This window comes from Opisthorchis viverrini (assembly GCF_000715545.1).
Source record: "Opisthorchis viverrini unplaced genomic scaffold opera_v5_349, whole genome shotgun sequence".
Lineage (NCBI taxonomy): Eukaryota > Metazoa > Platyhelminthes > Trematoda > Opisthorchiida > Opisthorchiidae > Opisthorchis > Opisthorchis viverrini.
This window is the reverse complement of record NW_008752009.1, coordinates 145415-160160: the sequence shown is the minus strand read 5'-3', so window position 1 is coordinate 160160 and position 14746 is coordinate 145415. Positions and strand designations below refer to the sequence as shown.

The 14746-nt window shown below is 44.8% G+C and overlaps 1 protein-coding gene across 1 annotated transcript in view; it reads left to right on the top strand.

Moving 5' to 3' along the window:
- Positions 1-14746, top strand: part of T265_10281 (hypothetical protein) — a gene marked incomplete at both ends in the record, with an annotated part of 37090 nt that overhangs the window by 16881 nt on the left and 5463 nt on the right. The gene's annotated exons all lie outside the window — the stretch shown is intronic.

Sequence of the window (14746 nt, the reverse complement as noted above, 5' to 3'; positions counted from 1 at the left end):
ATAATTTGATTGATTGATTGATTAGTTCTGGCACACTTTATTAAACGCAAGTTTCGGAGAGAGTTCCCATCGCCACTGTTCTGTGTTTTTTATTTCCACTTCCTCGGCTGTTCGAAACCGGTGACTATACCCAGATACACTCACTTCACCGTGTTTGCTCGAACCCAGGGTTTAAGTGCAGGCCATTTGCTAGCAAGTCCAATAAATCAAAATACGTGCAAACCATACATTCATCCACCTTCCGTCAGGCACGAAACCTTCATCAGCGGGGTACACCTTGGTTCACCTTCTGAACTTTGGATCATTTTCCAATTTCGACGCGTTTGCTGTCTGGTTAGTTGAGGCCTGCGGGAATCTGCTCTCACTTTTTCAGACACCCCCTGGTTGCTCTTGGTCCATTCAGGCATGTTCCTAATGGTTACGCAAGGAATTTAGTAGCGACCGGTTCTGATCTGTTCAATTTGCATATCACTCTATCATTCCCGTGTCTTTAGTAAAGGAATGCGTATCATTGAGTAACTGATTTGGCCTATTTTAGAAACATTTCTTGCCAGTGAGCATCACCCAATATAGAAAAACGGTAGAGAATTAGCTTGAAAATCGAAGTGCGTGAAACCAAATTCGTGTCTCCACTCAGCATCGCTTCTTTTGACCGTACCAGTGTTCCTAACACTTGGCATGTAGGATGACATTTCTACGAGTCTATGCATCCTATCCATCCAAACGTTGAATAACAATCCAGTTTCTTATAGAGTTTGGTATTGCGCGCACTGTGCCATGAGACTGATGTTCGATCGCTGTTACGGAGCTTTCTTTCCCAATCTCTCCATTTGCGGATAGCCGTGAACTGCGAATGAACGAGAGAGAACGTAGTACCCAATTCGTTCCGTTATTCCACATTTCGCCACTATGCAGGTATCTCTGTGGCAACTAAGTTCACACATCCTCCTGCATGGTGTCTATGGTGATTTCCCACTCGTTTTTTCAGAATCGTGTTATTTGATACATATTTTTATAACATATCCCTAACGTACATAGGAACGTTGTAAGACTATCTTATGTTTATTTTTGAAGCCCAGCCAGAGTCTGCCACACCGTTTTTCGATAGGTTTTGCCTTTCCGAAGTGAAGTTCTAGTCGATCTGGTAACGGCAACTTACCTATGGATTCCTCGTGTGTCTTCTAACACCCATAATTCGTGTTCCAGTTGGTCGTTCACTGAATTTCTGTTATGATGGGTTTACTCTTTGTATGAGGTCATCACTAAGGGAGGTTTACAAGAGTAGTACTTCCAGTTGTTAACTTTTACTCACAATTCAAGCGGTTTAAAATGCCAGGCTTCTGGGGTTTGCTCTTTTCTACAAGGCGACATCGTCTGGGCATCACTACGTACATTAGGATTTTTTGTTATCAATTATGTCGCCGTGAGCAGAGAAAACAACCCGAGGCCAAACTACTTGACAGCTGACCTAATAAAGAATCGATACCTCACTCTGGTTGCTTATAGTGCCAGACTTGCTCATAAGGGTACTTGCGAGATAACGTTTTCGGAATTGATGCTTGATACTCGAAAGCGGGTCGACGAAGGTTAAGCAACCGTACTTCGTCTTGCTGAGATAATATTTCGTAGAATAATTACAGGAATTTAGAATTTTAGAAATTTATCAGTTCTCACATTCCTCGACTTGTCTGACAGCGTTTACCCCCCTATTTTCCATGTCTCCTGAATCGCGTAATCGGTATTTTTGTAGTTTGTCGACTAATCGCGGGTTATTCATCTTGGGTCAAATTATCACCGAGACAATGCACCACGTAATAATTTGCCAACTAGAAATTCAGCATGTAGTCCAATCTGAATGGCACAAGCATTTATAGGGGGGGGGGGGTGTAAGTCATTTCGCAATTCCCAGGAAGTGCTAAGCTCCAAGTAATCGGTGTGTTTTGTAAACCCTTGCAGATCTAGATTACCAACTAAGCTGGGTCTCAGTCCGTGGTGGGAGAAATGTGTTGTGTCTTGATGAACGGTTGTGCAACTCTGTATCGGTTCCCTGACTTCCTGCTCCGCCCAACTATGATATATCAAAAGGCACGGTAGCTCTACACAGCCCTTTATGCAGACAAAGGGAGATTATTACAACTGTATTTATAGGATAGTCACGGAGTGTTCCACAAGTTCGTACCAGAATCTCCGTGAGGGCGAGAAGCGTCCAGTCAAGGATGCTCGACCCGGATTGGCTGGCATTCTGACCAATCAGGGCATGCCTTCGTTTGGTCCGTATCCTACATGTGACATCCGTTTAAATGTTGTGATGTTCGGTTATTAGGGATGGCTGGCCTCCCAACAAAATGACGAGATTGTTTCGGAATACTAGGTTTTCTTGATGGAACACGCTTCTCTCAAGGTTGCTGAAAACTCGCTGACAGCCCGAGACCGGTTCTCTTTTACGGCTCGTGAGATTTTCATTAATAGCGGCAAAAGCAGGGGTCTTGACTGTGCATGCACGCTACGATAGCCGCTAGTAAGCATGCGAAAAATCCAGGACACAGACTAGCGTGTCGGGTGCGACGAGATTTCAGCTTTAACACCTTTTCCGTGCGTAACTGCCATGCCATCCAAGGGAAGCACGAGGGTTGGGATCCTACCAGGTTGCCCTAGCCTAGACAGGAGAAGTCGAGATGCAGAGTTCGGGTTCGAACCACGAGTTTTTCGGTCGGCAAATTCGTGCTCTAACCACCGAGCCATCTCTCCCCCGGATTTCGGCTTATTTGAACCAGTGTTAGCACTCATGGCTGCTGCCAACGCGGCCTTAGTCACAAGTGTCATCCAGATTCTATCGAAAAGGAGGAATGTGAGTTCAAGAATTCGACGGATTCACACAGCTTGTAAACACAGTTGATAACTAGTCGGAACACAAACAACAGTCGTAGTTTTTCAAACGGGTAGGAATAGTATGACCGCGACAGAACTCTGTTCACACTTCATTCAGAGGCTGGTCGTTTCCATTATTCTCTATGTGGTAGTTGCGTAATCCGGTCCTTCCAATTAATCCAATGGCTAGCCGCTACTTAATCGCTCGTTCGGGTGCCCTGTTCACCTTGCGGCAAAGTGGTTTGTCTTCGTCTACGGCAACTCGGACAGTTCCCATGGAACGCATATCCCGCTTGAATAAGGTGAACACTATTCTTCAAGTGGATTTAGGTCAATCGGTAATGTCGATTCATCATAATCGTCGTTGACAGCAACACCAGGTGGGGACGTACACTGATGCTTTACTGTTGTACAACCATGTGGATTGGTTGAACACTAATCGCCCTCTTGTCTACGCCTGGGCGCCCAGGCGGTATGTTAGTCCATTTACAACCATGCATTGCACAAATACTAGTGACCTGATGCCACGGGTCGTTGCGTAGTTTCATCAGCGTGGTTAGCGTGATACATAGAGCAGGGCGGGTAAGCAAAATCAGAATACTTCTGACGCCTTCCTTTCTGTTTTGCATTTATTCATTCGTTATTTTCCTCATCGTGTCCTGTTGCCAGTGCCTTCGTAGGCACATTCTTAAGGACCGACAAATCCTCCCACCGTCCGCCCTTAGCTGCAATTTCCACAGTTAACACGACCGTCACGGCCGTAGACACTTCAAAATCATCCTTGAAATCCCGACGCCCAGTGGATCTTGAAGTACTTTGGATTTTCTGTTGGTAGCTCAGGTAGCGTAGATGGTGGTTAGTTTGATTGCTAAACCGGGCAGTTTGATTGCAAATGTCTCATCACCAATCGAAGTGACATCATCAGTGCATTATTGGGGAGCGTAGTGGTGCGTAGCGGTAGGTCAGTGGTTGGCACAACGTTTGCAATCAATTAGCTCAGTACTTTGGATGTCAGTCAAACGAAATAGTGGTTTTCAGCGGAAACAGATTGTGCCTTCCGGATTTCCTACTTCCGTCAGGTTAAAGAGCCTTGAAGAAGAACACCATCGATAAAAAACAAACGAAACTGCGCACAATAGGTTTCAACGGCAGGTTGAGAATGACGGCTTCAGTCCAGCATCCACTCTGAGTAGGTTTCAAATTAAAGACCAGATTCAGAAATTAATGTTAGTCGGCTCATCGTTGAGAAGCCGTTGTAAAAAAATGGAATTTGATTGGTCGAGGATCCATCTGCTGTGGTTGGCACAAAGGCAGATGTATCTTCTTGTCTAGATGCATTGTGATGCTTTTTCGAGGTATACGCTGCAACACTTCAATCTATGCACCTTTTTCATATGTGAAATAACGATTGGTAATATTTTTTGACAGGACAACGGCATCGTATGTCTATGAAGCAGTCAGATACTTTGGGTAAGGGGCAGTTTAAATCCAACCCCCGATTGCCTATTGTTTGGCTTGTGTCGCGTGTATGGGCTCGTTTACACATTATTTTTAATTTTTTTTTAAGTTGCGAACTGATTCGAAACACCGTTCATTTAGGGGCTGGATTTTTGTCCCGAAAAAATCAATTTAAAAAAACGATCGAATTGTACTTCAGCACCAAACAATGTGTACTAAAATCTGAACCCTTCTCGAAGTGTTAAATTCTTACGTGATTCGTGATGAAAAACGTGTTATTGACGCTTAGATTTGTTTTGCACGGCTGATTTTTCTGAAGTGACTTTGTATTAGGGTTACACCCTTCTTTCCTTTGAAATTTCTTAGAACACTGCTTTGTTGTGAGTACTCTAAGCTAACAAATCAATTTTTATTTTTATTTTTGATGTTGATTGGGGAGCTACCAGAATCGTATACCTCCCATGATTGGGTTGTTTTCTGTTGTCCGATCCTCTTTAGAGCTTTGTGGGCACATGGATTTAATTTATTGTACCATGCATTCTACCTACATCGGTAATTCAGTCTACTCAGTATCGTATAGATGTTGATTAACTGTAACCTTCACTCCATACCCACCTGGTTCTGTGTTGTTTGCAACGTGAATACCGCGCATCTGGACTACATACCTTTCACTGTGTACACTGCCTACTGTTGACAAAACTAGCCGGTACCGGCGAACTCTGCAAACACAATTTCGTAAAACAGGTGTGTGCAGCCGATTGTGTCATGGTCCGCAAACAGTTTCTTTGTCCTTCTGGTTGTCCACCCCTCTTTTTCGGCCCCTGCATACAATCAGCTTTTCTATGTGCAAATTCCTATACTTCTGGCTTTCGTTGACTGGTCTTTGGACTGTTGTGTCAGTCCGCTCTGACTGAAACCATCGTGGTACAAATCGGCTTTAAATAAGTTGATAGGATGACACGGCACTCGTGCGCTAGTGGCCCAGATTCCTAGCATTCTCAATGATGTTGATGATCACAGTAGTGGGAACCTATAAAACATACCAACACGCCTATCACTCACGCTTCTCTCAGCTACGCTACCACTTGACCCCTTTCTCTGCAATGTATTCTTGGCATTGCCACCGTTGTATCGGTGTGCCACTGGGTCTAACCTAACAATTCCTAGGCTGGGAGGATATTCTATCGAGGAACACTCTTATGTTCCGAGTAGTAGTGCACTAAAACTTTGTTTTCACTAACCTTTCTGGGAGTCGGTGATTCCAACTGTTGAAGTGCGATGTACGTTCCAGGTGTTCGATTACTGCTCTCGATATTGACGAATTCGTGGTTTTAGGGGGAACTTGAGGCTGTTCTTCCGTCGTCAACATCATAAATTAAGCATTCACCACTGATTCATCATCAGGTAGTGACTTAGAAAGTTTTAACACATGGTTGACCTAAATGGTCTGGATTCCAAACTATTTCCCCAGTGAGGCTGATCTCGCGGACTTCTATGAATCATCTGCGCACCTGTCTGCTAGCTTTTCGGTGATGTTTGCGCAGCCGGTTGAATTTTCTGCCGCAGTGAGCGTTCAGTGTAAGCAGCAGGCTTTCGACAACAACACCAAATGAATGCAGCTCAGAAACATTTGTTCTAGGTGATGAGTAATTGCAACTGAGTAGGCCTTATGTTAGCTGACTAGACTCGGTAAAAGATTTCTCATGGGAATAGGTAACCCGATGTGGTCACGAATTGTTGAGAATTCGATAATTGGAGTTTCCGTCCATGTATTTGCTCTATACTTCTAGTTCTTGTTACAGCCTCATTATTTGTTCCAAAATGCCTCTGCGCTAAACACCCGATGAAACGGTGTCTAGAGAAGTGTCGCACCAGTTCTCACCGTTTTCTGTGACTGTCTGTTCCACTCGTGAAAAAATGCGCATAGACCGTTCACAGTTGGAATGCAATGAAAGCGGGCCACATGTTCCCACAGTCATCTGAACACATAACTAGTTGTTTAATTTAATTGGCGGCTTTTCTGACAGCGTTTTGCGACCTTGAGACGCCATACAGCTTGTGCTATGAATTCGTAGGACTAATAAGGTCCGTCACAGGCGAACAATTGTTCGGACGTAGGTTACATGTTTTCGCGTCATCACCTAGCTGGGTTCATCTATATCGCCGAGCATGAAGATAGTATCCGTCGGTCCTCCTAGTGAAAGGAATGAATTAGGCTGCAGTCGAATTGGCGGTGCTTGAGCGTCCTAATCAAATACGTCATTATCCATGGTCTTCTGCTTCCAGGTTGTCTTGCGTGAACACCCCTTCATTGGAACATTCGTACCTCTCAGCTATGATGCATGACCCTTTTTGGCTGATTTCACTAGCCATTCGAACAGCTGCACACAGGCTGGAGTAATACGGCTTTCACGCATGGTAGTATGAGTGGTTGCATTTCTCTTTATAACCTATCTCAGATGGAATCTTCCAGTTTGGCGCCACAACGAGAGAGCAAACAATGATCTGGCTTGAAAGAGTCGATCGAACACTATGATTTGGTGAGGTGTTCCAAAGCTCGCGATTTAAAAGTACAGGTGGTCTGGCATGACGGGGGTCTTCACTAGAATAGTCAGCTTACCCACTCCTTCAGATCCCATGGGAACGCCTGTTCATGAACAACTTATCTGATTTTTGGCGAGTAGTTCAGGCCAGCGGCACTTCATTAGAGCGTTTCCCCAGGGGACAAATCGATGACCGCATTGTGTCTCGTGTGTTTCTGTGTGCTCTGCTTGAATTGATAAAATATGGGTATTAGTTTCTTCATTACCAACAAATGTTGATCCGGTTGTATGAATTTCGGTTACTACGGTAAAACATCTGCGTGCTCGTTTACATTGACTTACTGTTCTGCGGTAACCATTTTTTGCCTTACTAGTCACACCGCGGTCGTTAGCCCAATATTAGGAGCATCTGAAGCAATTGTTCCCTTGTGTTAATGGCCCAAGTGGTTAGAGCGCGAATTTACTGACCGGAAGGTCCGTGGTACGAACCCGACCTCTGCCTATCGGCTTCCCCTGTCTAGGCAACCTGGCAGTATCCCAGCCCTCGTGCTTCCTTTGGGCGACATGGCAGCTAGGCACCGGAAGGGTGCTACAGCTGAACGCTAAAAATATACATAATGTTTTCCAGGCGCAACGTATCATACACGATGGGAGTTGAGAACTTTTGACGAGTTTTTTCTCTTTAGAGGTGCGAAAGGCGTGGCGAAACCAGAGGTCACTTTAGGTATTCTTTTCGGAGTAGACTGTGGTAACTGAACAAAAAAATCGTTCAGCTTTAGCCCCCTTTCGATGCACCACTGCCATGCCACCAGAAGGAAGCGCGGGGGCTAGTATATTGCCAGGTTGTCCAAGCCTAGACGGAAAACGTCGAGAGGCAGAGGTTGGGTTCGAACCACAGATGCGCTCTAACCACTGGACCATCTCGCAATGTTGTGCGCGCTGTCCCGTTCCACCGATGTTTCTCCAATTATCACTTCGTTTCCTAAATTTCGGTCTGTAAGCGTTTAGCCACTTGACCTTATCATTTAGCTTAACTGCCACGCATTGGTTGTACATCAGTAATAGTCAGATGTCCGATTGTCACTCATTCAATGCGGCTTGTTTGGCTGTATTCAAGTTTGTGCGAGAAAGGTGACTTGAGAGAAAAGTTTGTTGTCATGATGAATATGGAAGGTTCTCAAGAAGTTCTAAAATGTGTTGCTGAACTGGTCAGTATCGTTACAGGTCTCTCAGAATACTTTGAAAATTGGATAGCATATCGGATTTGCCACATAGTCAACTTAAAAATCAACGACGCGAATGGGTTTGATAATGGGATGTCAGGTGGCTAGGTTTTGCTCGCTGCCTTCTTGTATCTTCGAGACTCTTTGTTCTAGACCATGTCAGCTGAAGTATCCGCGCCTGATTCTTTTGGAAACAGAGAGGAGAGTTTTTTGAGCTTTGACTCAGTCGAAATTGAAGTACCACCTTTGATTGTTTTCGGCTGGTTCAGTGTAATACTTTCAGATGGCAGTAGAGTAGACAGTCATGTCCTTGAAGCTCGTTCACTCTTCTGTGGGATTCTATGACCCATTTTTAAAGAAACGTTATGCTATGCAGAAGCACTGACTCATTGTCTGGATAAGTAAACCTCAATACCTGTTGCTTTTTTGTATTCTTGTTGTGTACAACATGGCTACCTGTTTTTGGTTTCCTTTTTGCGCCTATACCACCAGTTTTGTTTGACATGAAACGTAAACTGCTCTTCGACCTTGGGGTTTGTACAATTTTATTGTTATTATTGTATTCATAGTACCGTATTGGTTGATAAACCTCCCCTGGGACGATTGACCTTTAGGCCTTTTCGCCTAACTCAACGTGACCCGGGTTTGTACAGTTTTATTGTTATTATTGTATTCATAGTACCGTATTGGTTGATAAACCTCCCCTGGGACGATTGACCTTTAGGCCTTTTCGCCTAACTCAACGTGACCCAACTGATTGCCGTATTCAATCAGTACTTTTGCCAAGTAGTTCACCAAGTACGCTTTGTGTTTGTGTATTTCGGTTGGACTACAGTCAGCTTAATTTACAACACTTTTCGGTACCGAAAACCTAGTACATGGTGACTGCCTTTTATCAAGGTATTAGAATGACATTTCGATGAACCGAACTGGGAGATTTCCAGATACAGCAGCTGCACACAAAAGTCTTTTTTTTTTGCTTCCGACAGAGCAGGGGTCTGTTCTGGAGTCACAAAATCATTGCATTTTATGACCTCTCGTTTTCATTCTTGCGACATCAAATAAGCAAGAGAATTCGCTCGGCTCAGGTAGCTGTGTTTCGGACTAATCTGTGACATGTTTCTTCCGAGTGACAAACTACTACGGTCATATTAAAGGGAACTCGTTAGTTTGTCCTTTTGTTATAAGAAAAAAAACACTGATCCCTGTCAGTTGTACTCACTGTTTTCCGTATTAGTTCAGCTTCTAACTGCTACGTTTGATAGGTTACTGATGCACTGAATGCCGTGTTTCCATCACGTATCGTTAGCTGTTTGCGTCCTGTTTATGGGGGTTCTCCGAGACTGAGTCTAACGATGAACTGTGACTCAGACGGCCACACTTCAGATTGACCGATCTCTATTGACTCCTGAATTTACCGCCTAGAGTAAGCTTACAATGCACGAGTGAAATTGGTGTGAAACTTTCGGATGGCCTACTTGTTCATGCACTTCGTTTACTTTATGGATTTGTAGAGATTTCAAATAGGATGAATCTACTGACTAGTCCATACGAAGGAAGTACTGCAAAACACCCTCCGTGTTTTCTGTGCTATGATAGTCTCACGGGTAAGGGGCGAGATGGCCCAAGTGGTTAGAGTGCGAATTTACTGACCAGAAGGTCCGTGGTTCGAAACCGACCTCTGCCTATCGATTTCCCCTGCCTAGGCTTGGGTAACCTGGCAGTATCTCAGCCCTCGTGCTTCCTTTGGGTGGCATGGCAGCTAGGCACCGGAAGGATGCTACAGCTGAACGTTTCTTCCTTCTCTTTCTTTCTCACGGGTAATCCTTTAATACGAGGTTCATTGGATATGCTCGGGCGAAACGACGTTCAGTCACAGTTTTTTTGGTTTGCCCCACTTAGTTTGAATTAATGATCAGCTGGACTCCCCTGTTTGATGGTCATAAGTCAGTCCGAGGAGTCATATGTTGCCTTACGTTAACAAAATTGATTTTTAGCTTTAGGACTTTGGACTTCTGGAAAATTGTTATACATGAGTTTCGATTGTAAACATAAAAAATGTCAGGTGATTTGGCTTATCGGTCTTTCAGTATAAGCGCGGTTGTAGTACCTAAGTACTTTGAGGGGGATTCAACGATGAACTCACTTGCTGAATGCATTCATAGTCCCACAAGCACGCATATTCCAATTTATTCTAACTGCAGTTTTTGACGTGTTCTTTGCAATTGGCAAGGTGTGCTAATTGACGTCCACACAACCTGAGTAGTTTACGTGCTCTCTGTCATCAAGGGATGATGGGTTTTGTCAGCACTTTATCTGTGATATACCGGCGCATCTTTAGCGCTGTTCGATACACCCAGTCTCCGAACAGTTCAGGTTGACTGGCATACAAAAACCTTGAGACGGAATTTGTATGGAACCGGCTTATATCCAGATCGTTACCATGGGTGCGTCCATAAGTTAGCATATCTCGCACGGTGACATACTTCGAAGTCGAAGGCGATAAAAGGTTAGCGCTAAAAAACAACATTGCGGGTTCTACAAACCATGGCCAGTTCAAGGTCAGAGAATAAGACGGAATGAGGACAAATGTGATGAAGTATTCTCCGTACCGAAATAACGCGAATTCCATAAACACAATCAACAATTATATTGGGCTCCACGCTTTGCCCATTCATCTGTAACTGTATGCTGTCATTGTATGTTTTCATGATCACCTCTTTAGAGCCATATACTCTGGCGCATCAGTTTGGTAGTTTTCGGGGGGCGAGATGGCTCGAGTGATTAGAGCGCGAATTTACTGACCGGAAGATCCATGGTTCGAACCCAACCTCTGCCACTCGACTTCCCCCGTCTAGGCCTGGGCGACCTGGCAGCATCCCAGTACTCGTGCTTCTTTTGGGTGGCATGGCAGCTAGGCACCAAAAGGGTGTTACAGCTGAACGATTCCTATTCATTTATTTAATTGGACTCTATTCTACCGGTCAGATCGTCGTGCCCTATACAGCTGTTTTTATCATTCCTGGTCTCTTCTAAACAAAACTGTAGCAGCTGGAATCAGGCCACTTTTGATACGCGGCTTGCGGTTGAGAACATAACTGACTAGTGTGCGAAACCTCGATGTGAGCATTCCTGCCAAATATTTGACTATGGATTCACACAGTCTTGGGGTCGTCACACACACAGAGATACATCTTAGTGTTCATTGACTTCCGGAATGCGACCAGCTGTTCACTTGTCTATCTTTTGAACGGGATTATCGATTACTATGCCCTATTGAAATGCTCTGTGGCAGTGCTCACGAAGCTCCACAGGGAATCGCGCTCAACCTCTCTGCTGATAGTTGTGGGCGAAATCACTCCTTCGTGACTGACCACATCACACTTTCATAGGATGCAGCGGCACTCATCCTCCAACCGTGTTATTCACATCACGCGGTCATATTTGAAGTGGCTTCTCGGCTGATGAATTCGCAGATGGATGGTTCATTTGTTGTGTGTATTACTCGTGCATTACTCGTGGTTTGTTGGCAACATGAGGAGGTTGAGAACTTTCAATTGAGCTCTCATTCTGGTCACGGTCAACCTGTGCCGAATAATGGAGAACCAGTGTACATCTGTTTCATCCTTAGTGGGTACCATCGGATCTCACTAATTCCCAATTCGATGCGAAACCGTAGCCTACCAGTCGGTAGTCGAAGACTGCCGTCGCACCATGAGCGCCTGATCAGCAGTGTGACTGCTTCACACACACACACACTTCGATTAGATGTAACGTCGCTAATCCGTCATTCGTGCAGTTCATATTGCGTGATTACGTGTTGACTGACTACTCGAATGATGACTTTTCACATGGGAGACTCGCGTGACCTATGAGATGTCTTCCGTTCTGAGCATATTACTTATGGTTTCTTACTACCATGAGAGGAGTGTGAATTTTCACGTAGACTGAAATCTCACAACTCAGTGTTTATCAAGTTCCAAAAGTGACCATTTTCCCTTGTTATATGTGAATGCACGATTAAGCTTTTATTTACGTTCATTTGGTTGACTTGAAGGCCCGGGCTCGTGTTGACTTGAATGATGGGTGCTCATAGCCATGATAAAACTCACCACTTTTTGCACTGGTTTTCCTCCGTCACCGCCATGCGAGGATTCATCCAGACGGATTGAGAAAACCAGATGCTCATGAAACTGTCTCAAAATGTCCGGAAGTTTTGATTTCCCCGATGCATTCGTTGAAATACTTCCTTCGAAAAAAAAGATTTCGGTGCCCCAGGTGATGTTTCCTTGAGCGGACAGCCTAGAAGGCTTCTGAGTTTGTCCAGTCAACTGGTCCCTATCGTAGATGTGTTCTATCCTCATTCTGGTTCCACCTTTTTATCCTAAGAGTAGGTGAGACTCCAACCAATTGCCATTTCCGGACGTGTTTTACAAAGAGAGCAGGAGATGTGCGCGTTTCACTTACACTAGCATGATTACTAATTGGGATCCGTCGTATCGATAGCCGTCAGCTGTATTTCTCGGGTGTGTGCTTCCGATCCACTCATCAGCACAAAATGTTGCTGAGTTTCCTGTAAGAGATCACAATGTGATCGTGCACTGTATCGAGACATCGAATCTCATCAAAAACGAAAAATGTTTCTGGCTCTTCATGGTGTAGTGACGGTTATTTGACGTCAGTGGCTTCGTGATGATGATGATGACGACTTCACAGCTCAGCGATTATGCCTAAAACCTTCATCTAATCGGATTTCATGAGCGAACGGAGAGTGACGCGTTGGTCGGTTTTCATTGGCTGTGGGTGTTTCCGTATTTCACGCCGTGAATAATTAAAACTAATGCGTAAGTTGCACACAACCCATAGAATTGTCACGGCTAGTGTTTATCGTATGTTCTTAAACTGGTTCAATAGAAGATGCCAACTTTTCTGGCCTATTCGCACCCAGATAGCTATCTCCGTGCTGTCAACGTGTGGGTTACCTGAACGTAAACGGTAGTCTTTCGTCTTTCCTAGCACATCTGCTCACAGTTTTCCCATTAGTTTCCGGAACTACTACTCACCGTGTTGGTTGAGTACCTTTTGAATTGGCGTTGCCATATAATTCTAATTCACAAAAGCGGTCATTTAACGTTTACCCTGTATCGTTTCGTCGTCTTGTCCTATTTTGAATCGGAACTTTTCGTGCTTTATGGTTATGCTTTCGCTTAGATTGGAGGCGTCTTGCGTTGTGAGTCAATAAAATGGTGACAAGATGCTTGAGTCGTACATGAAGATTACAACAGACAGCACATCCCAGGGTCCTTGTGAGTCGGCGAGCTCACAAAGTTGCCCCAAGGGCCGCACTTGTTGCCGCATCCGTCGCAAGCCGAACCAATTCACTCTAAACGCTGGTTTGTCAAATTCCATTACAGCACTATGAAACCACGCAGTCTACTAGATTTGCCTGCTGTTTGTACGCTTGTTCCAGCAAATTACTGTTTCGTTTTTAGTTAAAACGGCACGGTGTGGACAGTAAGGGACAACTGTGGATAGGACGCGCATAACTCGCTGAATAAAATTTGCACGTCTGTATATATCAGTGTGGATGGTAAGGCTGAGGTAGCTCATAGGTTGATTCCCGAACCTATTGACCAGAAGGTCCGTGATTCGAACCCGACCATCGCATCAAACGCTCCTGTCTATGCTCGTGCAACCGTTGAGTTCGAATGGGTACAATCAACTGCTATACGCGAATTGAAAACGAACAAACAAATTCCTAGTTACGGCACGCGCTCAACAGCTGTCGCGGAAAGAAGGCGGGACGTTCGAAGGAGAGCGCTCTAAGGAACGATATATGCGTTAGCACACACAAAGTCGCTAAGAGCGAAACGCGGTCTTTTGGGAAGATGTCTAAGATGGCGGAAAATGGCGCGCAAAGTCAAAATTCAAATTTTTCGGAAAATAGCTTAGCAACAATCCAATAATTAAAAAGTTTCTGGGAATACTGATATCCGTAGCATCAATCTGACAGTATCTCGATCCCAGTGCTGCCTTCGGATGATGTGGCAGTTAGGAACCAATGGGGTGTTACACCTGAACGATTATTTATTCTCAATTGGTGGGATGATAATCACCGAAAAACAACCCCCGGACCAAAGTGACATTGACATATATGTTGGTAATTGATCAGGTGGCTGTTGATCTGTTCGCCGAGCTTGCCAATTGATTTGCAAACGTTTCGTCACCATTCGAGGAGACATCTTCAGTGCGCCGTTGGTTGGGTAGTTCCTCTCTTCGTGCCTGCGCTTATATAGTCTACAAAGAGCAGCCTTTGCGCTGTAACCTGGATTCTGATTGGCCCGTTCTCGATCTGTATTGCGTCGTGGTCGGCTTCTCTGTTGGTTTGTGGCGTGCTTGCTGTTCTATTGATTTCTTTGCGTCCTTGTTCGGCCTCGGGTTCTGTGGTTCTGGATTTCCTTTGTCCTCAGAGGCTGGTAGGCAGGATCAATCTCAATGCGCCTGTTTATTGCTCCATCAGTGGAGTACCAGGCCTCCATGAACTCGCGTTCTTTGTTTGTTCTTGCCTGGCCCAGTATTCTGACGTTATTCCAATCGAAATGGTGTCCTTCCCCATCTTCGTGTGCAGAGATGAGAGAGAGTTGGTCATGTCTC